Genomic DNA, 27,753 nt, shown 5'->3' with positions numbered 1-27,753 from the left:
TTGTGGATTGTGTGAGGCCCACTGATATCTGAGCGCTATGTGACACGCTCGATGGCACAGCTGCCTGTGACCAAAGTGACGAGAGGATAATGGAGATTTTGAATCTCTGCGCACACTTTTGGACACTGGACACTTGTGGATTGTGTGAGGCCCACTGATATCTGAGCGCTATGTGACACGCTCGATGGCACAGCTGTGACAAAAGTGACTAGAGGATAAGGGAGATTGGATTGCTTTTAAAAAAGCAGTTTGCGGAGCAGTGGGTAAACAGCAATGCCAGCGTGTCAGGAAGCCTTAAAAGGCAGCCCAACAACCAACACCACTGATACACCACTATATAGCCTCCCCTTGCACTGCACACACAGTGACTTGTGTGTTGTGCAGGCCAAATCGCTAGCAGCAGAAGCAGTTTTTTTGTCTTCTTCCCTGCCTAACGCTCTCCCTACAGAATCAGCAGCAACCTCTCCCTATACTAAGATCGGCAGAAGTAAGATGGCGGTCGGCGTGCACGCCCTTTTATACCCCCTGTGACTCCCACCAAAGCAAGCCAATCACTTGCATGCCCTTCTGAAAGATGGTGGTGACCCGTGCCTAGGTCATCACGTTGCCCACAGTGTCCGTGGATCCTGATTGGCTGAAAAAGAGCGCAAAACAAACTTTTGAAACTCGACTTTGGCGCGTAAGTCGCCGACCTCGTGGCCGACCTCATCCTAGGGTCGGGTTTCGTTTCATGAAACCCGACTTTGCCAAAAGTCGGCGACTTTTGAATTTTTTCGACCCGTTTCGCTCAACTCTAATTATTACCATAGGATAGGTGCCAGGATGGGGGACATTATTGGAGGACAGGGGGATTATTAAAGGACAGAGGTCATTATTAAAGGATGTGGCCAGAATGGGGGGACATTATTACAGGATGGGGGACATTATTACTGGATTGGTCCAGGCATGGGTTGGTATTACAGGATGGGGCCAGGACAGAGACCTTCAGAAGGCATCAAGCTACCATGGCAACTGATAGGAGCTGCGATGAGTGCCAATGGCCATCTGAAGTGTTGGCTACCATCTTGAAGACTTTTAAATGTGGCACTTGACAGTGACATTTAAGAGGTTAAACTGATGTAGTCAAAGCTAGCTCTCTTACCCCATATGTCCAGGGAGAGTGGGGAGTCCGTCAAACACATTAGATGATAGGCGGATCCTGCCAAAGTCATCGGGTTTCCTTGGCTTTCATGTACTGTGTGGAAGGTCCTCAAGCAAATTTTTAACTATTTATAATTGGAGCTCAGGTTTCTATTAAACGTTTTTATTTCTATACATCTTAATTTTATTTTATTTTTTAATAATCAAATTCTCACACTTGTCCGCTCTTGCAGCAACTTTCCCGAACACCTGCCTTATTTGATGAAAAGGATTTTACCTTCCCCTGATGCCATAAGTGATATCACAGATAGGAAATTGTCTGCCGTGCATACTCAGTTAAAATAGTGTGCATGTGTATGTATGAGAAAGTGCATCAGACTTCTCGTATACATGGTGTCACTTATGACATGTCCATTGGGGAATGACCCAAGGCGGGGAAAGTCAACGACGTGATATCTGGCACGTGATCAAGCATGTCACTGGAAGCGAGGACTAAGAAACAACCGTGATATAGTAGTAAGGACATCAGATCCATGAGGGTTCATAATACATAACTTTAGGATTAGAGATTTGCAGAACCCTGGACGCACGGCCAGGTCAGTACTCCACGACCACTGAATAGGGAACTTGCGAATCGCAGATTAGTTGCTGTCCTCTGCAGCTCATCTTTTGATTATCTTTCTTGGCGCAATGTCATCTGTGCATCACGTCACAATTATGACAAGGGAATGTTCTCTGCTACGTGGTCAAGTATTTTGCTGGAAGATAGGACAAAGAGACAAAGGTGCCGTAGTAGCAAGAACTGCAGATCCAGGAGGATACAAAATATTAGGCTATAAAGTGATTTAAAAAAAAAAGCTCAGTCCCAGACAATCCCTCTAATCTTCAAATAATTCAGGAACTACTGAGACGCACTTTTAAAGAACCGCAGATAAGTTCCAATAAAAAGTGAGAAGATGAATATTGTAATGTAGGTAAATGCAAATGCAATAAAGAGAATGTGATGGATCAGAGAGTAATCTGTGATCCTCCCAAGACCTCCTCCTCTCCTCCATACTCATACATTTCATCAAATCGCCTCAAAAGACTTCTCCTGAGAATCCCCCATCCTCTGTGATTCTGTGCCCCAACACGTCCGATTATCCACCGCATTCGGAACCTTTGGTCGGAACGTGAGAACCCATCTCTTCTGGAAGCTCTACAGCCTGAAATGACCCCTCTGCTACCTCACAACCACCGGAGCTGCTGCAACCCCCAACCCACTGTCTAATTCCCCATCACCCTGTAGACTCTAAGCCCACGAGGGTCAGGTACTCTCCCCTCTCTACCAGTCTGTCATTGTAATTTATATCTGTATTTTGTATGTAACCCCTTCTCATGTACAGCATAATAATAGAGCAGACAACAAAGTATATAATGAAGGACGAGTCTATAAAGAATGGATAGCATATAATGACCAGTGAGTTATAATACCTGTGGTATCAGCAGCAGCTGCAGGTGTCCTGCCTATGGAGGAGAGGTCAGACGCACATGACAGGGCACGGCCGGCCGAGCTGTGAGTGTTATAAAGGGGAAGGCACAGGGGCATGTCGATCCTGTGCCTCACTCACCCTGTGTAATGATTGTACACAATCGTAACCTGATGATAGACAGGATGCACACACCACATCACACCTGGGATTAGCTTTGGGATAAAGGCTGGCTGCAGAGCAGGATCTAGGTTACCAACCGTCCAGAAATCCCAGACAGTCCAAAAAAAAATAGGACACTTTTTATACCCTGTCTGTAAAAAAAATTGAAAGCGTCTCATGATTTTTTTTAAGCTGAAGAAACTTATACAGATTATTTTGATTGTAATTATCATCATTTTACAATTTATAGTGAATGCAGCTGATGTCTCCATACCAGAATTACGAGCTACAGACATGAATCACTTATAAGAATGATGATTTATTAAAGTTTTGCAATGTGTCCATAACAAATATTGTCCATCCGTGATTTTTTCAACATCTTGTTCGGTGAAAATAAAAAGTCAAGTTGGCAATCCATGACCAGGACTGGATTATAGGGAGCGCAACAGGGACACCAAGCAGTTCCCTCAAGCCTTTCCAAGATACTACCCCAATAAAGTTTAGAGGGAAAACATTTGAAACATTTCAGGCATATCATAATCATATGCCATTGGGTCGCCCGCCAGGGCCGTGGGTTACTCGGTACCGGGCCGGTATCTCATAGGGAAGTGTCACGGTAGCGGTGACCCGGTCCGTGGCCCTGGGCATCCATGTAAAAGGGGTAGAGTGATGGGGATAAAGTTATTAAGATGTTTTGTGACGCCACCTGTGGTTTCTGGTCAGTTTGACCAGCGCTGCAGGGTTGCTTCTCTGGGACAGATGCTGTGGTGCAGCAATGATGTTGTAGCCCTTCACAGGTAGGGCTGTAGCCCCAGGGCAGAGTAGATGAGGTTGGCAAATGAGGAGATAGTGAGGAGAAGTAGATGGTGCAGTGTTAGGCACAGAGATGTAGCAGTGCTGAGTGGGTTGGCACAGGAAAAAGAGCCTGAGACAGATGAATGCAGTTCCAGTTCTTTTACTCACGTTCTTGCCACAGACAGGTGCCCGCTTCAATGCTGTGGTATCCAGATAAGGGGCTCAGCCAACTCCCAGGCAGATGGAATTAACCCTTCCAGCTCTCCCTTTCGTGTGCCTGTTCTGAACATCTCCACACTAGCGCTTATTTGAGGTACTCACAGTACTGAGTTACACTGAAGTTCCTCCTTTCAGATGTTCCTTAGAACGCTACTTGTACGGCAGACAGCTGTAGCCTGCTTCGGGGACTCCTTGCTACCAAGTCCCGGCTCACTCACGTTGCTGTTGTGCCCCCAAGTCTTAAGTGGGAATAAAGTGGTGACAACTTCTATTCCTCCGGTGTCTGCTGCAGGACCATCAGTATCCATACAACCTCGGGGACCGGATCCCGGCCATGCGCTTAGAACTTGAGGAAGGGCTCCACTCTGACCCTAGTCCTTAGTTTTCTTCTCCTTATGTTCCGTACTAATCTTTCTTCCTTCTGGAGAATCAGGCTATTTCTCTTTCCCGTGCCAGCAGCTCCAGGTCACAGTAGTCTGCTGCAGCACCTCTTTCACTCCATCCCTCTCAGGGGAGCTTCTCTCACAGACTGACCTAGTCCTGATATTCTCCCGCTCTCTTGTGCAGTCTAAGCTCCATCCACCTCACAGCACTCTTCGTGTTCCAAGCAGGGAGCCACCAAAGGTGCTTTGCTACACTACTATGTTGTGTGGGATGCAGGTGTTGGAGTGTGGTCAGGTGTTACCACCTTACCTGGATAGTGTGGTACCACACCTCTGGAGGAGGTGCAGTACCTCTGTGGCGACTGAACCCTCAGGGGCGCCACACCATAAATGCCTCTAGATAGTAATCTAGAAAGCGGACCCTGCACCTCTGGAAATAGTAGGGGTCACCTTTATCTCACGTTAGCACTTAGGAGAGGTGAAGCCATGCGTGAATGTGGCTCTCTCATTGTATACTGTCCTAAACTGTGGAATTGTGGGGAAGTAAGAAGATTCGCACGACTCCTGCCCAGCAGTCACAAATTGCTGACCTAACCAATGGTCCTGCCAATCAATTCTCCCATCTCTAAATGACACCGTTCATTTTACCATACAATGTAAGCAAAACAGGAGAGAAAATCCAGGTGGGCTGAAATGGTAAGAAAAATACTGGCATTGTTTTTTGAGGGGCGTTTATGGCATTCACAGAGCGGAAAGAATGACCTGGTAACAATTCTGGCTTTTCAATTTTTTTTCCTATTTTTGACATTTAAAGTGAACCTGTCAGCAGGATTGTGCTCAACAACTTACAAACACTGTAAGGTCGGCGCCGTTATACTGATTACAATGATACCTGGTGATGAAATCTGTCTTGTGGTTGTTGTTTAATCTTTATATTTGCAGTGTTCAGTATGTGAGATTCTCGTGCTTCGGGGCGGCCTGTGAAACACCTGGGGGTTCAAAGATGCTCACCACACAGGTAGATAAGTTCCTTGAGGGGACTAATTTCCAAAATGGGGTCACTTGTGCAAGGTTTCCACTGCTTAGGCACATCAGGGGCATCCAAACACGACATGGCATCTGCTCTCGATTCCAGTCAATTTTTTCATTCAAAGAGTCAAATGGCGCTCCTTCCCTTCCGAGCCCAGTAGTTTTCCCAAACATTTGGAAGATCAGCATACTAGGGAGAAATTGTGCAACAAATTTTAGGGTCCATTTTCTCCTGTTACCCTTGTGAAAATAAAAAAAAATTGTGGGCTAAAGTAAAAATTTTTGTGAAAAAAAGTTAAATGTTCCTTTTTTCCTTCCATACTGGAAAAATTCCGGTGAAGCACCTGAAGGGTTAATAAACTTCTTGAATGTGATTTGCGCACCTTGAGGGGAGCAGTTTTTAGAATGGTGTCACTTTGGGGTATTTTCTGCCATATAGACCCCTCAAAGTGACTTCATATGTGAGGTGGTCCCTAAAAAAAATGGTTTTGTAAATTTTCTTGGAAGAATGAGAAATCGCTGGTCAACTTTTAAGCCTTATAACTTCCTAACAAAAAAATTATGTTGCAAAAATTGTGCTGATGTAAATTAAACAAGTGGGAAATGTTATTTAGGGGCAGCACGGTGGCTCAGTGGTTCAAATCCCACCAAGGACAACATCTGCAAGGAGTTTGTATGTTCTCCCCGTGTTTGCGTGGGTTTCCTCCTGGTTCTCCGGTTTCCTCCCACACTCCAAAGACATACTGATAGGGAATTTAGATTGTGAGCCCCATCGGGGACAGTGATGAAAATGTGTGCAAAACTGTAAAGCGCTGCGGAATATGTTAGCGCTATATAAAAATAAAGATTATTATTATTATTATTATTTATTATCTATTTTGTGTGATATACTGTATATCTGATTTAAGGACATACAAACTAAAAGTTTGAAAATTGCAAAATGTTCTACATTTTCTCCAAATTTCCATTTTTTTCACAAATAAATGCATCATATCAAAGAAATTTTACCACTATCATTAAGTAAAATGTGTCACGAAAAAAGAATCGAAGAATCAACGGGATCCGTTGAAGTGTTCCAGAGTTATAATCTCATAAAGTGACAGTAGTCAGAATTGTAAAACTTGCACGGGTCAGGAAGGTGAAAACAGGCTTGGAGGGTGAAGGGGTTAAAGCTAGTTGATAAAATGATAAAGCAATCTTATGCAAATGATAGATAGATAATAGATAGATAAATACATAACTAATAGATAGATAAATAGATAGATGATAGATAGATAGATAGATAGATAGATAGATAGATAGATAATATGTAGATAGGTAATAGATGTTCTATAGATATATACTGTCACAAGCCCCTACACAATAAATGTGCATCGTTTAGTGCCTTTCATGTGGCACTAAAGGAAGTTTAGCCTTGTTTATTCTAATAAATAAATATAAAAAAACAACGTAGGGTCCCTGTTCTGTCTCCAACATCTGATTTATAATCCTTAATTGTCTGCTTGTTTATATTTACAGTGATTTACTGGAAAATACATAGAATGTTCAGTTTTCCATAGATTCTATTGTTTTCATTCTTTCTGGCTCCATCTAGTGACCAGAGTCATAACCGCAGTGTTATTTTACTTTCACTTTTGAAGCTCCTACTTTTCCCTCCATTGCAGTGCATTCTGGTAAGGTTGCAATGCATCCTGGTAGCCTTTTGCAAAGGATTATGGCATTTCCCTCCTGTCCACCATTTTTCCTTCAGCCTGCATACAGGAAGCATCTCATCTTTTCTTCTCCCCTTATGATAGCATCGCTGGCATGTATTTATGTTTCCTGTATCCAATTCCTGTCTCATACTAGCCTGGTTATTTAGTTCTTCTCCTGGTTAGCTATTAGTGCAGATGTTGATTTATGATGTACCATGTATAATATTTATTCCTGCTGAACCCAGTATTGATTGTATGCATATATGTTTGTATTGTAGTTTCACCGCGTATCAATATACCAACGCGTTCAATAAAGCACAGATTCAACTACAGTCTCCTTACTGGACCCGGTATAGTGGTTTAGCTGCCTGTATAAGCTGCAATGACGTCTGTCTCATTCAGTGAGGACAGAACAGTCCCCCCTATTTTTTGATATCCAGAAAAGGTAAAGCAGACAGCTGTGAGTTGATATTATCAGACTAGGACGGTCCCTGGTTTTGGGCCCTTCTCAGACTAAAAATACCAGCCTGTACCTGGCCAAGAAGTAGAGCATCAAATTAGGTCATGCTGACAGGGAGTAGCAAGTTAGTTAGATCATGAACAGTGCATGATCTAACTAACTTGTGTCTGCAGCACTGACAGGTTATAAGGTATAGCAATGCAGCATTGCTATGCCTTATAACTGTGATCAGACTGCAGAAAGTGAAATTCCCATAGTGGGACTAAGTAAAAACATTTAAAAAAAAAAGTTTTAACAATATTTTTTTTAAATCATAAAATAATAAATAAAAAATATATTGTACCAATAAATAAATATTATCATGAAAGCAAAAAATAAACAATAAAAGTACACATATTTTGAATCACCGCCTCCGAAACAACCCAACCTATAAAACTGTCCCACTAGTTAATCCCTTGAGTGAACACCGTAAAAAAAAAAAAACGAGGCAAAACATGTAATAAAAACACAAATGTAAAAAAAAATTGAGCTGAAATCATCTTATCCTGCAAAAAACACCATCTTGTCCTGCTAAAAACAATCTGCCATACAGCTCCATCAGCCAAAAAATAAAAAAAAGTTATAGCTCTCAAAATACAGCAATGCAAAAAAAAATTTTTTTCTATAAAACCATAAAATAGTTTTTAATGTGTAAAAGTGCCAAAACATTAAATAAGATACGCTGTATATACTCGAGTATAAGCCAAGTTTTTCAGCACATTTTTTGGCTGAAAACTCCCCCTCCACTTCCAGTGTAGTGTCCAGAACATGGAGGGGGAGGGGCAGCCGGCTGTGGCTAACTCCTGTGCCCACTGCTAAAGAGAAATGAATATTCACTGCACTGGCAATGAATATTCATTTCTCTGTAATAGCGCGCAGTGTCAGCCGCAACAGCTGGTTCCTGCAGCTGCCAGGCGTTCACTTGTGCCGCTACTTAAGAGAAATGAATATTCACCTCTCTCCACTCCCATGAGTTTGGAGAGAGGTGAATATTCGTCTTAAGTAGTGGCACACGTGACTGCCCGGCAGTTGACACTGTGCATGCTACTTAATACTCACTGCCTTCCATGCACATAGTTCCGGTGTGGGGAGCGGTTAATATTCTGGCAGCTGTGCTCTGCTTGCGAGCAGCGCATGATGTCCCTGCCATGCGCTACTTACAAGTATAAAGCAACTGTTGGCACCGGACTAAGACGCTGCAAAGGAGAGCAAGAATGTAAGTGTAATGTTTTTTTTTGATGGGGGCCAATCATACCAGGATAAGGATGCGGTCATGCATAGAAGGATAGGGATGGGGCCATGCATACAAGGATAGGGATGGAGCCATGCATACAAGGCTAGGGATGGGGCCATGCATACAAGGATAGGGATGGGGCCATGCATACAAGGATAGGGATGGGGCCATGCATACAAGGATAGGGATGGTACCGTGCATTCAAGGATAGTGATGGGGCCATGCATACATGGATAGGGATGGGACCATGCATTCAAGGATAGTGATGGGGCCTTGCATTCAAAGATAGGGATGGGTCCATGCATACATGGATATGGATGGAGCTATGTATACACGGACAGGGATAGGTCCATGCATACATGGATAGGGATGGAGCTATGCATACACGGACAGGGATGGGGCCAATCATACCAGGATAGGGATGGGGCCATGCATACAAGGATAGGGATGGGGCCATGCATACAAGGATGAGGATGGAGCCATGCATACAAGGATAGTAATGGAGCCCTGCATACGAGGATACGGATGGGGGCCAATCATACCAGGATAGGGATGAGGAGCATTGCATACAAGGATATGGATGAGGAGCCATGCAGACAAGGAAAGAGAAGAGGAGCCATGGATACCAAGATATGGATGAGGGTATAATGCATACCAGGATAGGGATGAGGAGCCCGTGCATGCCAGGATAGGGATGAGGAGCCTGTGCATGCCAGGATGGGGATGAGGGGGCCATGTATACCAAAACAGGGATGAGGGGGTCATGCATACCAGGATAAGGATGAGGAGGCCAAGCATACCATGATTGGGATGAGGAGCCATGCATACCAGGATAGGGCTAAGGGGGCCATGCATACCAGGATGGGGATGAGGGGGCCATGCATACTAGGATTAGAGATGGGGAACCATGCATACCAGGATGAGGATGAGGGGGTCAGGCATACCAGGATAAGGATGAGGAGGCCAAGCATACCATGATTGGGATGAGGAGCCATGTATACCAGGATAGGGCTGAGGGGGCCATGTATACCAGGATGGGGATGAGGAGACAATGCATACCAGGCTTATACTCGAGTCAATAAGTTTTCCCATTTTTTTAAGGTAAAATTAGGTGTCTCGGCTTAGGCCTGGTTCATATTGCGTTAGGGGCTATGCGTTGAGCACTAACGCTATGTAACAGATGCGTTAATGCACCCATTGCTCGCAATAACAGTAACGCATCCTAACGCATGTCAAAATCGGCATGCATTAGCAATGATGCATTACTTCATGATGCACCCTCGAACGCGGTCAACAGCATTCGGGGGGGCGTCGGGTCTAGCGCACAGCGAACGGACGCGTTTGCTGTGCATAGACCTGTATGGCTAACACATGGCAGTGTATGGTAACGAAATGCTACCATGCGATAGCGCATACGTTAGCGCTAGGGCACAAAAGATGTAAAAAAATTACATCAGCATTAGCGCATCCGTTTAACGTATCCATTAAACGGATGCCCCTAACACAATGTAAACCAGGCCTTATACTTAGGTCGGCTTATACTCGAGTATATCATACTGACCCGAAGAATAAAGCTGCTTTATCAATTTTACCACACAGGGAATGGTATTAAAAAAAAATCCTGAATTCTTGTTTATTCTGCCTTACAAAAATTGGAATATAAAGTGATCAAATAATGTAATGAGCAGGAAAATTATACCAATAAAATCTCTTCTCAAAAAAAACAAGCCCTCACATGACATTGACAGCAAAAATATGGATAAATTATAGCTCTCATAATATGGTGATGCAAAAGCTAGTTTTTGAAGAAAAAAGTGACTTTTAGCGTGTGACAGCAGCCAAACTTTAAAACCCGATATAAATCTGGTATAGCTGTAATCGCACTAGCCCAAAGAATAAGATCGTCTAATCACTTATACCGCACGAGGAAAGGCGTAAAAAATAAATTAAATCAATTCTTCACCTGCTGTTGATTTGTTAATTTTGCCTCCCAAAGATCGCAGTAAGGCTCGTCGCGCATTTGTCCTGCACTCTATGCTGAACGCTTACATCGGAGATTCCATATAAATCTCTGAAATATGTGATTCAGGTGAAATCCCTGAAGAAAGATTCCCTATAATGAGGCAGATGGAGGCACTGTGGACGCCATAGGACCTGTGATCTGGAGGTGTCCATCTTTTTTTTAGGAGTGCATAAAAGTGCCATCGGCCCTAGTTTTGTGTACCTCTGAAAAGGACACCGCTGAACAGAGGCCAGATTGAGTCAAAAGTAACTGCCTCATTATAGTGAATGGATACCTCAGGGGTTTCATCTGAATTATGTCACTTCTGCTTGTTTCTGGAAAACACCCAAAAATGTAGTCAAAATCATCACTACACCTGTAGGTAAATTCCCAAAGAGGAATAATTTCCAAACTGGGGTCGCTTGAGGGGGGCCTCTGCTATTCTAGCACTTAGGGGCTCTGTATATGGAGTCCACAAACTATTATAGAAAATTCTATGGTCTAGAGTGTGTCCTGTATAACAGTACTGCTTAATAGAGTTGAGCGAAATGGGTCGAAAAATTTCAAAAGTCACCGACTTTTGGCAAAGTCGGGTTTCATGAAACGAAACCCGACCCTAGGATGGTCGCGTTTCAAAAGTTTGTTTTGAGCTCTTTTTCAGCCAATCAGGATCCACGGACACTGTGGGCAACGTGATGACATAGGCACGGGTCACCACCATCTTTCAGAAGGGCATGCAAGTGATTGGCTTGCTTTGGTGGGCGTCACAGGGGGTATAAAAGGGCGTGCACGCCGACCGCCATCTTACTTCTGCCGATCTCAGTATAGGGAGAGGTTGCTGCTGATTCTGTAGGGAGAGCGTTAGGCAGGGAAGAAGACAAAAAAACTGCTTCTGCTGCTAGCGATTTGGCCTGCACAACACACCAGTCACTGTGTGTGCAGTGCAAGGGGAGGCTATATTGTGGTGTATCAGTGGTGTTGGTTGTTGGGCTGCCTTCTAAGGCTTCCTGACAGGCTGGCATTGCTGTTTACCCACTGCTCTGCAAACTGCATTTTTAAAATCAATCCAATCTCCCTTATCCTCTCGTCACTTTTGTCACAGCTGTGCCATCGAGCCTGTGACATAGCGCTCAGATATCAGTGGCCCTCACACAATCCAAAAGTGTCCAGTGTCCACAAGTGTCTGCAGAAATTCAAAATCTCCCTTATTCTCTAGTCACTTTGGTCACAGCTGTGCCATCGAGCCTGTCACATAGCGCTCAGATATTCATTGGGCCTCACACAATCCAAAAGTGTCCAGTGTCCACAAGTGTGTGCAGAAATTCAAAATCTCCCTTATCCTCTCGTCACTTTTGTCACAGCTGTGCCATCGAGCCTGTGACATAGCGCTCAGATATCAGTGCCCCTCACACAATCCAAAAGTGTCCAGTGTCCACAAGTGTGTGCAGAAATTCAAAATCTCCCTAATCCTCTAGTCACTTTGGTCACAGCTGTGCCATCGAGCCTGTCACATAGCGCTCAGATATTCATTGGGCCTCACACAATCCAAAAGTGTCCAGTGTCCACAAGTGTGTGCAGAAATTCAAAATCTCCCTTATCCTCTAGTCACTTTGGTCACAGCTGTGCCATCGAGCCTGTCACATAGCGCTCAGATATTCATTGGGCCTCACACAATCCAAAAGTGTCCAGTGTCCACAAGTGTGTGCAGAAATTCAAAATCTCCCTTATCCTCTAGTCACTTTGGTCACAGCTGTGCCATCGAGCCTGTCACATAGCGCTCAGATATTCATTGGGCCTCACACAATCCAAAAGTGTCCAGTGTCCACAAGTGTGTGCAGAAATTCAAAATCTCCCTTATCCTCTAGTCACTTTGGTCACAGCTGTGCCATCGAGCCTGTCACATAGCGCTCAGATATTCATTGGGCCTCACACAATCCAAAAGTGTCCAGTGTCCACAAGTGTGTGCAGAAATTCAAAATCTCCCTTATCCTCTAGTCACTTTGGTCACAGCTGTGCCATCGAGCCTGTCACATAGCGCTCAGATATTCATTTGGCCTCACACAATCCAAAAGTGTCCAGTGTCCACAAGTGTGTGCAGAAATTCAAAATCTCCCTTATCCTCTAGTCACTTTGGTCACAGCTGTGCCATCGAGCCTGTCACATAGCGCTCAGATATTCATTGGGCCTCACACAATCCAAAAGTGTCCAGTGTCCACAAGTGTCTGCAGAAATTCAAAATCTCCCCTGTCCTATAGACACCTTGTACCTTGTTTTACATTACTATATAGTTTGTTGGATTTTGTCTACATTTCTACAAAAAATGAGGAAGGCTGGTGGAAGAGGCCGTGGAATTGGGCGGGGGTTGGCAGCTGGTAATGATGGTGTTGGTGGTGGATCTGATGGTAGTGGCAAGAGCAAAATAGGACCGAATTCAGGAGGTGTTGAGCCTGCATCATCGTCTGGCTACATAAGGCCTCGAACGCTTAGTTTTCTAGGAGTTGGCAAACCGCTTTTAAAGCCAGAGCATCAGGAAAAAGTTTTGTCTTACATTGCTGACTCAGCCTCCAGCTCTATCGCCTCCTCTTCTTCAGTTGTAAAAAGTAAAAGCACTGAGTCATCATTGGAGGCTCATGTTCATGAACCACACCTTTCCTTGTGTCCTTCACCCCAACCAAGATTGAAGGATGACGCAGGCCATACTACTGATTACTCCATGGAGCTGTTTTCACATACCATGCCTGGATTATCAAGTCAAATGGTGAATTACCCAGGCCAAGATGAATCTGACATGGAGTGCACTGATGCACAGCCGCTGATGGATGATTCTGCTGGTACATTCACTCAGAGCACTACATTGTCCTCGCAGTGTACAGAGCCAGATTCTGACCCTGATGAGATTCAGGTGCCCCTTCCCGCACACTATACCACCATACACGGTGACACAGAGGAAGGTGCACATGACATAGAAGAGGAGGTGATGGATGACCCAGTTGTTGACCCAGATTGGCATCCATTGGGGGAAGAGGGTGCTGCTTCCAATAGCTCAGATGAGGAGCATCCACAGCAGACATCGACATCGCAACAGCTGTTATCTGGCAGGCCCGGAGCACTCCAAAGACAGGTTCCAAACATCAAAAGATCACAGCGTGCTAGGCCGCAAAATGTCTGCCAAAGTAGGAAGAGTGCAGTGTGGCACTTTTTTGAACAAAATCCTCATGATCAGGCCAAGGTTATCTGTAAGAAGTGCGCAAAGACCTTTAGCCGAGGGAAAAATCTGAAAAATTTGAATACCAGTTGCATGCTTAGACATTTAACCAGCATGCACTTGCAAGCGTGGACACAACACCAAACCTCAAGTGCCACATGTGCAACTGATCACAACGAAGGTAGTCAGCAACGCTACATTGTTTCCCCCACTGTAAGCCCACCGGTTAGCACAGCAGCAAATGTTGAGGTGTCGTTGCAAGGCCACAACAGTCATGGAATCCCACTGTTATATCAATGAAAGACTGATTCTAGGCCATCAGAAAGAACAACAACTCCATCACCATCATCAACCCTCTCTCAGTCCGCCCTCTCCACCTCTACTTCCACCATATGCAGCTCTCAAGTCCAGCTCACCCTCCCAGACACTATGAGTAGGTCAAGAAAGTACTCAGTCTCTCATCCGCGTACACTGGGTTTGAACGCCCACATTGCCAAACTAATCTCGTTTGAGATGATGCCCTTTCGGTTGGTGGAAAGCACAGCTTTCCGCGAACTCATGGCCTATGCAGTACCACGCTATGACCTACCCAGTCGCCACTTCTTCTCTCGCAAAGCCATCCCAGCCCTCCACCATCATGTGAAAGACCGCATTGTCCATGCACTCAAGCAGTCAGTGAGCGGAAAGGTGCACCTCACAACTGATGCATGGTCCAGTCGGCATGGCCAGGGCCGTTACGTGTCCATCACTGCGCACTGGGTTAATGTGGTGGATGCAGGGTCCACAGGGGACAGCGGTGGTGGGACAGTGCTGCCTAGCCCACGGTATAGGAAACAGTTGGCTGTAGGCGTTCGACCCTCCTCCTCCACCAAAAGCGAAAGCTCGTCCACAGAGCTCAGTCGTACGAGCACTCCATCTGCAGCTGCCACTGTTGCACACGATGTGTCCCCCTATCGAGCAGCTAGTGGAAAGCGTCAGCAGGCTGTGTTGCAGATGATGTGTTTGGGTAACAGACACACCGCCGAGGTGCTGGCCAAGTACTTGAAGCGACAAACTGAGTCATGGCTGGGCAGTGTACATCTTGAGGCAGGCAAGGTAGTTAGTGATAACGGCCGTAATTTTGTGGCAGCCATAGCCCTTTCAAAACTCAGCCATATACCTTGCTTGGCTCACACCTTGAACCTGGTGGTGCAGTGCTTCCTCAAAAATTATCCGGAGTTAACAGCCCTGCTCCAGAAGGTGCGAAGACTGTGCGCGCACATCCGCCGGTCGCCTGTACACTCCGTTCGTATGCAGAAGCTGCAGCGATTGCTCCACCTTCCCAACCACCGCCTCATTATCGACATTGCAACAAGGTGGAACTCCACCCTGCACATGGTGGAGCTGCTGTGCGAGCAGAGGCAGGCCATAATGCATTTGTGGGAGGATACACGGCCAGGCACTTTGAGAGCAGACATGGAGTTGACAGGTGTGCAGTGGTCGAAGCTGAAAGACCTCTGTAAAGTCCTTCAGTGTTTTGAGGAATGCACACGGCTCGTAAGCGCAGACGACGCCATCCTAAGCATGAGCATCCCACTTATGCGTCTGCTCATGCAAACTTTGACGCACCTTAAGGAGCAGGCGTCTGCAGCCAATGTTGATGAGGAGGAAGAGGAGGAGGGAATCCTTGATGACATTCAGCCATTGTCTGCTCAGGGACCTCTCCTGGACGAGGTGGAGGAAGAAGAGGAGGAGGAGGAGGATGATGGGGATGATTACTTAGGGGAGGAGGATGCATCTCGTGGGGCAAGTGAAAATGTTGGCGTGGCAAGGACTGGTACAGGGTTTGTGCGTGACTGGAGGGATGTGGATTTGCCAGAAAGTGCTCCTCCAACCAGCACTCGCAGTGCATCATTGACACCGGGAACATTGGCCCACATGTCAGATTATGCCTTGCAGATCCTAAAAAGGGACCCACGCATTGCCAAAGTGATGAACGATGACGACTACTGGTTGGCCAGCATCCTGGATCCACGCTATAAAGGCAAATTACAAAACATCATGCCACAGGAGAACCTTGACCTAATATTGGCTAATAAACAAGCAACTCTGGTAAATCGGTTGCTTGAGGCATTCCCAGCACACAGCAGCGGTGATGGTTCTCACACGAGCCATACGGGCCGGGGGCAGCTTGGCAGAGGTGTTCGTGGTGCACACAGCAGAAGTGGCGTTGGAGACAGGGGTTTCATGACAATGTTGTGGACTGATTTTTCAAATACCGCTCACACAACTGGTAATACTGCATCGATGGAAAGTGACAGGAGACAGCAGTTGTCAACTATGGTTACAAACTACTTTTCCTCCCATATCGATGTTCTCCCACACAGGTCATTCCCCTTTGACTATTGGGCCGCTAAACTGGACACCTGGCCTGAATTGGCCCAATATGCCTTACAGGAGCTCGCTTGCCCAGCTGCAAGTGTGCTATCGGAAAGAGTCTTCAGTGCAGCTGGATCAATCCTGACAGAAAAAAGGACCCGTCTGTCAACCCAAAATGTGGATGATCTAACCTTCATTAAAATGAACCATGCATGGGTTTCCAAGGATTTTGTCCCACCTTCCCCTGATGACACATAGGGTGACAGAAAAATGGCTTGCTTTGGTCCACCTCTTCCTGGGACTTCACCTATTTCGCCTTTTGCATCAGCTGAATGTCCAACATCAACATATGCCACTTTCTAAAACTCCCTAACTGTGCTGCTTCCCCCCCCATGGCCGGGGTCACCACCTAGCGCACGACACCGTGCGAGTGCCGTTACCCTGGACAGGTGGGTAGGCCGACTCTTGGGCGCGGGCACTGGCACAGGGTCCTTCATAGTGCAATCAAGTGTCTCTGACGGTGGTGGTGCACACCCGCCGTCAGACACACCGCCGTACTATGAGGGGCCCAGTGCCAGTACCGACGCCCACGAGTGGGCCCCCCTTGCTTGGGCAGGGCCCCAGCATTTGCAATCTTTACCTCTCCCTGCTCCTCCGCTGTGTAATCTGGGCCGTCAAATCCATACTGTGCCTGACACCGTCTGAGCCTGCCTCCTGATGTACAGACATATATTTTGAATGTGTACGCGATCCATACATGTTATCCGGGGATACGGTACCCTTTCTAACCTTTGTGCAATCACGTGCAATCCATACTGGGCCTAACACCGTCTGAGCCTGCCTCCTGATGTACAGACATATATTTTGAATGTGTACGCTATCCATACATGTTATCCGGGGATACGGTACCCTTTCTAACCTTTGTGCAATCACGTGCAATCCATACTGGGCGTGAGAACGGCTGGCGAGCTGTTAAGCAAGCTACAGCACCTGTGGTTTGCACACGTAAGTTTTTCATTTTTTCAGGAATGACGGTTAGGCCTAATTCCGGAACTGCGTTTGACCTGCACTTACTGGGAAATCATTGTTCGAGGGTAATAATTGTAATCAGTGATCCCCATCACTAACGTTGCTCAGCGGGTTATCTGCACATGTAAGCGACAAACGCTGGCCTTTTCAGTGTAGCGCACATGCAGCCACGGACATGTAAGGGCATGACACACCAGTTATTGGCCAATCTCATGTGCCAGAGCCTCACGTGTCCCGGGGCATGATGGAGTCTCGTTCGTTAACGGAATTAAGCTTGCAATGTGTGCATCTGTTCTGTAGCTGGCATGGTTGAGGTTTCCCAGGTGGAGTCGAATTTAACCGTAGGCTCCACTCCTGGTGGTGCCCTTCTGGACATTCCTTTAAGGTTCAGCTTTGCAACCATACTGCCCACGTAAAACAAACACTTTGCCTTCATGAACGCTGTTTGGAGGGTCATGACTCGTGGGAATAACGCCGCCCAATCAGTTAACCTGCTAGAGAGATCGTTCGTTGCTCCCAAGCATGACATCACACTCCCTAGGAAGAAGTTAATGCCACTGTGGCGACCGTACTCCTGGGGGCGACACAAGTGCACTGATGCCCAGCCACTGCTCGATGAATCTGCTGGTACATTGACCCAGACCACTACATTCCCCTCGCACGCTACACGGCCTGAATCTGACCCTGATGAAACTCAGGTTACCCTTCCCATATACAGTTCCATCTTACACAGTGACAAAGAGGAAACTGCAGATGAAAGTGCAGGTTCGGCCCACCCGCCATCAGACACACCACCGTACTATCAGGGGCCCTGTGCCAGTGCCGTCGCCAACGAGTGGGCCCCCCCCGCTTGCTCAGGATCACAGCACTTGCAAAGTTGAAATACTGTGCAGTGAGATGGAAGATGGGGACGATGAGGAGTCCAGACAAGTACAGGGATTCCCTAGCGAGGAGACTTATTTGATTGTTTTCAATGTTGGGACAGCAATTTTTGGGGAGCACTATACTCTGGAAAATGATAGATGGGGCCCACCATACACTGGAACATTCCAAAGGTGGACATCAGACACTGGAGCAGCATTTACAGGGCCCATTATACACTAGAGCATTAGAAATGGGGCCCATTATGTTTGGAGCATTATTTGGGCCCATAAGACAGTGGAGCTTCATCCATGGGGACCAACATATACTGTAGCATTATGTGGAGCTCATCATATACTGTTTCAAACATTATATGGGACCAATGATTCTGTATGGAGAAATAGATGGGCCTCGTCATGAGATGTAAAAAGTGAAGTATTTTTCATTGTACTATACCGCTATTTCTCTGCCGTATCGGAGCATGATGAGTTGTGGTATGTGTTAAAGGGGCGCTCTTTCGCCCAGGGCACATGAAAACCTGGAGCCAGCCCTACCCCCCCACAACTTTAGCCAAATAACCCCCATTTTTCAGTGCGTAACTTGTATTATGAAGTTAATTAAGGTTGACAAGCTTAAGTAAGAAGAATTGATGCTTTTGGCATTCAAATGGGCACTGTAGGTGTGTTTCCTGTCCTCCTCTCACTGCCAACTTTTATTCCCCATTGACTTACATTGGGTTTCGTGTTTCGGGACGACCCCGACTTTTCCCTATAATCGGACGATCTTGCTCGACCCGACTTTTGGAAAAGTCGGGTTTCACGAAGCGAAACGTGACCCTAAAAAACCAAAAGTCGCTCAACTCTACTGCTTAACCATATGGCGAGACTCAGAAGGGCCGGAGTGCCATTTGCCATGTCACTAAGCAGTACTGTACAGCCACTTATGGGGTATTTCTACACTCATCAGAAATTGTGGGTCATTATACACTTCCTCCGCTCTCATTGGTTATTTTGCCCTATTTAAACTTCTTCCTGTCTGGATGTCGCCACCCCCTGACGAAGGTACGCCAAAACACGCGTCGGGGCTGGCACATCCTGGGGATAGAAACGGCTGAAAGGTATTTACACTGTCCACAATTATTTTTATTGTATATTATAGGCTCTGATTTATTACACTATTGTGGCACATTGCACTTCGATTGTGGCGGCTCATTTACTATAAATTATTTGAGCACTCGTTTTGTGCTTTCACACATATATTTTAAATAATTTTTCCTTTTGCACACGGTTCCTGTTTACAATTGTGGCACATTGCACTTTATTGTGTGGTTATACATATTTAGTTATTATATATTTTTTTTGCGTTTTTATATATTTTTTCACAGTTTTTTCTTGCCTGCACATATTATATGTTTGCACATAAATTTATTACACTCTCACTAGCAATTTTTATATGTGCTTTTATATATACATATATAATATATTCAAATATATATTTTTGGCTTTCATTTTATACTGTGTGATATTATTGTGGGTGCTTTTTATTGAATGATTATTGCTGTCCCCAGGCTGTGCCCTTATTTGGCATTGGCCTCCCTTTACCATTAATTTTAAATATACGTATATATACACTCACTGGCCACTTTATTAGGTACACCTGTCCAACTGTGTGTTAAGACTTAATTTCTAATCAGCCAATCACATGGCGGCAACTCAGTGCATTTAGGCATGTAGACATGGTCAAGACAATCTCCTGCAGTTCAAACCGAGCATCAGTATGGGGAAGAAAGGTGATTTGAGTGCCTTTGAACGTGGCATGATTGTTGGTGCCAGAAGGGCTGGTCTGAGTATTTCAGAAACTGCTGATCTACTGGGATTTTCACGCACAACCATCTCTAGGGTTTACAGAGAATGGTCCGAAAAAGAAAAAAAATCCAGTGAGGGGCAGTTCTGTGGCCGGAAATGCCTTGTTGATGCCAGAGGTCAGAGGAGAATGGGCAGACTGGTTCGAGCTGATAGAAAGGCAACAGTGACTCAAATTGCCACCCGTTACAACCAAGGTAGGCAGAAGAGCATCTCTGAACGCACAGTGCGTCGAACTTTGAGGCAGATGGGCTACAGCAGCAGAAGACCACACTGGGTACCACTCCTCTCAGCTAAGAACAGGAAACTGAGGCTACAATTTGCACAAGCTCATCGAAATTGGACAGTAGAAGATTGGAAAAACGTTGACTGGTCAGATGAGTCTCGATTTCTGCTGCGACATTCGGATGGTAGGGTCAGAATTTGGCGTAAACAACATGAAAGCATGGATCCATCCTGCCTTGTATCAACGGTTCAGGCTGGTGGTGGTGGTGTCATGGTGTGGGGAATTTTTTCTTGGCACTCTTTGGGCCCCTTGGTAACAATTGAGCATCGTTGCAACGCCACAGCCTACCTGAGTATTGTTGCTGACCATGTCCATCCCTTTATGACCACAATGTACCCAACATCTGATGTCTACTTTCAGCAGGATAATGCGCCATGTCATAAAGCTCGAATCATCTCAGATTGGTTTCTTGAACATGACAATGAGTTCACTGTACTCAAATGGCCTCCTCAGTCACCAGATCTCAATCCAATAGAGCATCTTTGGGATGTGGTGGAACGGGAGATTCGCATCAGGGATGTGCAGCCGACAAATCTGCGCCAACTGTGTGATGCCATCATGTCAATATGGTCCAAAATCTCTGAGGAATGCTTCCAGCACCTTGTTGAATCTCTGCCACGAAGAATTGAGCCAGTTCTGAAGGCAAAAGGGGGTCCAACCCGTTACTAGCATGGTGTACCTAATAAAGTGGCCAGTGAGTGTATATATATATATACAATATTGTTGGATATCTAATCAAATAAAAATCTTTATTATTGGACATTGTTCTCGGTTTCTTCGCTTTTCTTTTCCTATAATCGGACGATCTTGCTCGACCCGACTTTTGGAAAAGTCGGGTTTCACGAAACGAAACGCGACCCTAAAAAACCAAAAGTCGCTCAACTCTACTGCTTAACCATATGGCGAGACTCAGAAGGGCCGGAGTGCCATTTGCCATGTCACTAAGCAGTACTGTACAGCCACTTATGGGGTATTTCTACACTCATCAGAAATTGTGGGTAAATTTTGGTGTAATTTTTACCCATTTCTCACTGTTAAAATGTAAAATCTGTGGTTAAACAAAATTTTGATGGTAAAAATGTAATTATTGTCACAACTCAGCTGTTGGCTGACCCATGACCATGTGCTTCTTCCCTGACCCTACCACTAGGGGGTGCCTTAGTTTGCCCTTTTCCCGGGAAACTTCTGAAAGTGAAGATTCCAACCTGACATATCTCCTGAACCAGCCCTCCATCTGTCCTCTTCCCCCACCCAGGGAAGAGGGGAGCTACTGTCAACTGCAGTACACCAACCCGACAAACAAGGCAACATGAGCAAGGGTAAATGAAAATACCAGACATACAAATATTCACTCACATATAACAGAGGAATGCACCAGGAAGTTAAGGAAAGGGGGAATAAGAAAAGTAAGAGGAGGGAAGGGAATTATCACACTTACAGCCCACGAAACAGTCACAGATAACTCCTCATATAAACACCTCCCCTCTATGCCATGCAGCAAAATCTAGCTCTGACATGGGTTTGAATCAGGACCCAGATTATAAAGGGGATGGGAGTGGCTAACCGAGCTCAGCTGAGAGCTCATACTCCAAGAGTTTCCAACATGGCTGATTAGTCCCTGTCCTGCCAAAAGAAATAAACACCTTTTAAAAAGGAGAAGTGCTTCTTTTTAGAACAGGAGTAGGAGCAATCAGACGCTGCGGTCTTCTGGCTCTTCTATGTTGCGGTAATCATGGGACAATTGTTTTTTTCTTCATTTCCCAATGGAATAAAATTCTGTCACACACCTGTGCTGTCAATATGATCACTGCACCCCTAGATGAATTCATTGAGAGGTGTAGTTTGTAAAATGGGGTCTCTTATGGGAGGTTCTGCTGTTGTGGCTCCTCAGGGGCTCTGCCAATGTGACATGGTGTGCTCAATCCAGTCCAGCAAAATGTGAACTCCAATATGTCGTTTCTTCCCTTCTGAGTTTTGCACTGTGCCTCAAAACTAGTTTTTGACCACATATGAGGTGTCAGTGTACTCAGGAGAAATGCACAACAAATTTTAAGGTCTGTTTTCTCCTGCTATCCATGTGAAAAAAAAGGGGACTAAAATATAATTTTTGCTGTAAAAATGTGATTTTTTTTTTTATTTTCACCGCTCATTGTTGTAAACTTCTGCGAAGCACCTTGGGGTTCAAGGTACTCACCACACATCTAGATAAGTTCCCTGAGGGGTCAAGTTTCCAATATGGTGTCACTTGTTGGGGGTTTCCACTATTTAGGCACATCACAGGCTCTCCAAACGTGACATAGCGTCCGCTAATTTTTCCAGCAAATTTTGAATTCAAAAAGTCAAATAGCGTTCGTTTGCTTCCAAGATATGTTGTGCACCCAAACAGTAGTTTTCCACCACTTATGGGGTATCGCATAGTCAAGAGAAACTGCACAAAAAATTGTATGGTTCAATTTATCCTGATACCCTTGTGAAAATGCAAAATTTTGGGCTAAAAAACAGTTTTGTGAGGAAAATGTGATTTTTTTATTTTCATGGCTCAATGTTATAAACTTCTATGAACTACCCAGGGTATCAAGGTGCTCACCACACATCCAGATAAGTTCCCTGAGGCACTGTTTAGGCACATCAGGGGCTCTCCAAGCGCAACATGTTGTCCGCTTATTGTTCCAGTGTAAGGCTACTTTCACACTTGCTTTTTTTTGCAGCGCGTTTTTCCCGCAAAAAAACGCATGGAAAAAACACATACAAATGCTGCGTTTTTTTCAAGCATTTTTATGCTCATGCATGAAAAAACGCAGCGTTTTTATGCGTTTGTATGCGTTTTTAGTGCGTTTTTACCGCGTTTGCATTTTTTTCCAACATTAGTTGGCCTCAACAAAAAAATCAAGATAGGGTTAGGATTAACACTAACCCAAACCATGACTTTACTAACCCTAACCCTTAACCAAACCATACTAACCCTAACCCTAACCCTTAACCAAACCATACTAACCCTAACCCTAACCAAACCCTACTAACCCTAACCCAAACCCTAACACTAAACCCTAACTAACCCTAAACCCTAACCCTTAACCAAACCATACTAACCCTAACCCAAACCCTAACTCTAAACCCCTTAATTAACCCTAACTCTAACCCAAACCCCTAATTTCCATTGTCTAACCAATGGTCAACAAAAAAACGCATGCGCAAAAAACGCATACATGAGCATGCCAATGCGCACGTATGCGCACCCATAGACTTACATTGGGCGTCTTGCTGTAAAAAACGAATTGCGCAAGCATGCGTTTTTTTGAGGCAAGTCGGACGCCCAAAAATGCAACAGGATGCATTTTGTGCGCCCGAGCGCACACCACAAAAAAAGCATGCGCGTAAAAACGCATACAAACGCATGTGTATGCGCACATAAGCACATCCCATGCAAAATATAGGGAAAAAAAGCGCAAGTGTGAAACCAGCCTGAGAGCTGGATTTATATTTTTCTATCCTGACTCCATCTTGACTTCTTTATATTTGCATCTCTTTCCTTGAAAAATACTATGATCAGATAAGAAGGTCTTGAGAATGTCTTTGTCTAAAGACAGAGATAACAGAAAAACTGGGGTGGTAATGATACAACAGCTATCCCCAAAGCTGAGTGTCAATAATGTTAACTTAGCCATTTAGAAGTATGTATGCCAATGCAAGCACATATTGAGAGATAACTTGAGCCAATTATATTGTTACAATGTATGAATGCTAATAATAACCTATATAAAGACTGATCGAATGAGGCAATAAAGAGAGAGCTTCTTTTATGCTCAATGTATCAGTGTAGCTCTTCCATGCAGGTATTTGAATTTTGCAATTTAATCTGGAGCATGCGCAATGCCACATTATGTGGCGAAGACACCCCCCCCCCCACAAATAGTGTATTGGCGTACTCAGGAGAAATTGCACAACTAATTCTATGGTGCAATTTCTCCTGTTATCCTTATGAAAATGCTAAATTTGGGGCCAAAAAACATTTTTGTGGGGAAAATTTGATTTTTTTTTATTTTCATGGCTCAACATTATAAACTTCTATGAAGCACTTGGGGGGGTTCAAGATGCTCACCACACATCTAGATAGTTTCCAAAATGGTGTCACTTGTGGGGGATTTCTACTGTTTAGGCACATCAGAGGCTCTCCAATTGCAACATGGCGTCCGCTAATTATTATTAGAGCAAATTTTACATTCAAAAAGTCAAATGGCGCTCCTTCCCTTCTGAGCTATGCAATGCTTTTCCCCCACATATGGAGTATCGGTATGCTAAGGAGAAATTGTGATTCCCAATATATAAAATATAACTTTTATTCTAAATAACTAAAACACTCCGGACATACAAAGGTGACACAATAGGTAAGCCTAGTAATAAAGTGCTTGTGCTTGAATCTGTGCTCAGTAGTACGGTAAATAGTTTGATCTCACCAATTCATTCAGTTTCGTCATTAGCAGGTTGAAGACACGCAGGAACAGACGAGATGATTACATGTAGGGGAGCTCCTATCATCTCCTGTAGTGCCCCTGTATCGCTCCTGCCCTCACAAGGACAGTCCCCAAGTGTAAAGTAGATATGACAGGCTCAAACCCCAACTTAGGTGCTCTGGGAAAAAACAAGACTAAAGTATAGGAGTAACCCCGGCACACTAATAACATGAAAGTAAAGTCTTCTCAACGACAGTCTTTAATTGTTGTGAAATCACAACAATTAAAGACTGTCGTTGAGAAGACTTTACTTTCATGTTATTATTGTGCCGGGGTTACTCCTATACTTTAGTCCCCAAGTGTAGGCTGCTAAGACCTGACGGAACTGGAGAGGATCTGCAAGGAAGAATGGCAGAGGATCCCCAAATCCAGGGGTGAAAAACTTGTTGCATCATTCCCAAGAAGACTCATGGCTGTACTAGCTCAAAAGGTGCTTCTACTCAATACTGAGCAAAGGGTCTGAATACTTATGACCATGTGATATTTCAGTTTTTCTTTTTTCATAAATTTACAAAAATTTCTACATTTCTGCTTTTTTTCAGTCAAGATGGGGTGCAGAGTGTACATTAATGAGAAAAAAAATGAACTTTTTTTAATTTACTTATGAGGTTCTGCAGCAGCTCAGGTGTATTATGAGGTCCTGCAGCAGCTGAGGTGTAATTTGAGGTTCTGCAGCAGATGAGGTATATTATGAGGTTCTGCAGCAGCTGAGGTGTATTATGAGTTTCTGCAGCAGCCGAGGTGTGTATTATGAGGTTCTGCAGCAGCTGAGGTGTATTATGATATTATTCAGCAGCTGAGGTGTAATTTGAGGCTCTGCAGCAGCTGAGGTGTATTATGAGGTTCTGCAGCAGCTGAGGTGTATTATAAGGTTCTGCAGCAGCTGAGGGGAGTATTATGAGATTATGCAGCAGCTGAGGTGTATTATGAGGTTATGCAGCAACTCGGGTGTGTATTATGAGGCTCTGCAGCAGCTGAGGTGTGTATTATGAGGTTCTGCAACAGCTGATGTGTATTAAGAGGTTCTGCAGCAGCTGAGTTGAAATATGAGGTTCTGCAGCAGCTGAGGTGTAATACAAGGTTCTGCAGCAGCTGAGGTGTATTATGAGGTTCTGCAGCAGCTGAGGTGTATTATGAGGTTCTGCAGCAGCTGTGGTGTGTATTATGAGGTTCTGCAACAGCTGATGTGTATTAAGAGGTTCTGCAGCAGCTGAGTTGAAATATGAGGTTCTGCAGCAGCTGAGGTGTAATATGAGGTTCTGCAGCAGCTGAGGTGTAATATGAGGTTCTGCAGCAGCTGAGGTGTATTATGAGGTTCTGCAGCATCTGAGGTATGTATTATGAGTTTCTGCAACAGCTGATGTGTATTAAGAGGTTCTGCAGCAGCTGAGGTGAAATATGAGGTTCTGCAGCAGCTGAGGTGTAATATGAGGTTCTGCAGCAGCTGAGGTGTAATATGAGGTTCTGCAGCAGCTGAGGTGTATTATGAGGTTCTGCAGCAGCTGAGGTATGTATTATGAGTTTCTGCAACAGCTGATGTGTATTAAGAGGTTCTGCAGCAGCTGAGGTGAAATATGAGGTTCTGCAGCAGCTGAGGTGTGTATTATGAGGTTATACAGCAGCTGAGGTGTATTATGAGGTACTGCAGCAGCAGAGGTGTGTATTATGAGGTTCTGCAACAGCTGATGTGTATTAAGAGGTTCTGCAGCAGCTGAGGTGAAATATGAGGTTCTGCAGCAGCTGAGGTGTAATATAAGGTTCTGCAGCAGCTGAGGTGTATTATGAGGTTCTGCAGTAGCTGAGGTGAGTATTATGAGGTTCTGCAACAGCTAATGTGTATTAAGAGGTTCTGCAGCAGCTGAGGTGAAATATGAGGTTCTGCAGCAGCTGAGGTGTAATATGAGGTTCTGCAGCAGCTGAGGTGTATTATGAGGTTCTGCAGCAGCTGAGGTGTGTATTATGAGGTTCTGCAACAGCTGATGTGTATTAAGAGGTTCTGCAGCAGCTGAGGTGAAATATGAGGTTCTGCAGCAGCTGAGGTGTAATATGAGGTTCTGCAGCAGCTGAGGTGTATTATGAGGTTCTGCAGCAGTTGACGTGTGTATTATGAGGTTCTGCAACAGCTGATGTGTATTAAGAGGTTCTGCAGCAGCTGAGGTGAAATATGAGGTTCTGCAGCAGCTGAGGTGTAATATGAGGTTCTGCAGCAGCTGAGGTGTATTATGAGGTTCTGCAGCAGTTGACGTGTGTATTATGAGGTTCTGCAACAGCTGATGTGTATTATGAGGTTCTGCAGCAGCTGAGGTGAAATATGAGGTTCTGCAGCAGCTGAGGTGTAATATGAGGTTCTGCAGCAGCAGAGGTGTGTATTAAGAGGTTATACAGCAGCTGAGGTGAAATATGAGGTTCTGCAGCAGCTGAGGTGTAATATGAGGTTCTGCAGCAGCTGAGGTGTATTATGAGGTTCTGCAGCAACTGAGGTGTGTATTATGAGGTTATACAGCAGCTGAGGTGTATTATGAGGTTATACAGCAGCTGAGGTGTATTATGAGGTTATACAGCAGCTGAGGTGCATTATGAGGTTCTGCAGCAGCAGAGGTATATTATGGACAATGCATGGTATATTTTGTTGTGCAAATTATTATCTTTTTTTTTCTTTTCTTCATCTTTTTATAACACAAAAAAGTGAAATAACTGAGGATAAAAAAGGAAAGGGATCGTCGTAACTTCATGTGTCCTGGGAGTACGGAGTGAACAATCAGTGGGGTTGGGGACCAGGGGGTAATGTTACAGAGGGCATCATGCAGCTGGAGGCCGGCCCTGCACAGGCTATCCTACACGGCAGACACTATCTCTGATCACAGTGATGCCATGATGATCAGCATCCGCAGCACCTAAGTGGTTGGACAGCAGGGATGGATCCTCTCTGTCCCCCCCTTGGAGCCTCTGCAATGCAGTCTTGGATCGGCTTATGGGGGGAGAGCAGCCAAATGGAACCCTTGGTTTGGGACCCCG

General features: G+C 45.0%; 1 protein-coding gene across 1 annotated transcript in view; it reads right to left on the bottom strand.

The window, feature by feature from the left end:
• LOC141099337 (beta-1,3-galactosyltransferase 2-like) overlaps nucleotides 1-24,812 on the bottom strand; it is a 72,077-nt gene extending 47,265 nt beyond the window's left edge. Inside the window, exon 1 of the mRNA XM_073587588.1 lies at nucleotides 24,682-24,812. The gene's annotated coding sequence lies outside the window, so the exon portion shown is untranslated. The remainder of the gene's footprint in view (nucleotides 1-24,681) is intronic.
• Between the last annotated feature and the right edge of the window lie 2,941 nt (nucleotides 24,813-27,753).

This window comes from Dendrobates tinctorius, unplaced genomic scaffold (assembly GCF_039654945.1).
Source record: "Dendrobates tinctorius isolate UK_male_01 unplaced genomic scaffold, ASM3965494v1 ptg000099l, whole genome shotgun sequence".
Classification (NCBI taxonomy): domain Eukaryota; kingdom Metazoa; phylum Chordata; class Amphibia; order Anura; family Dendrobatidae; genus Dendrobates; species Dendrobates tinctorius.
This window is presented reverse-complemented; position numbering and strand designations above follow the sequence as displayed.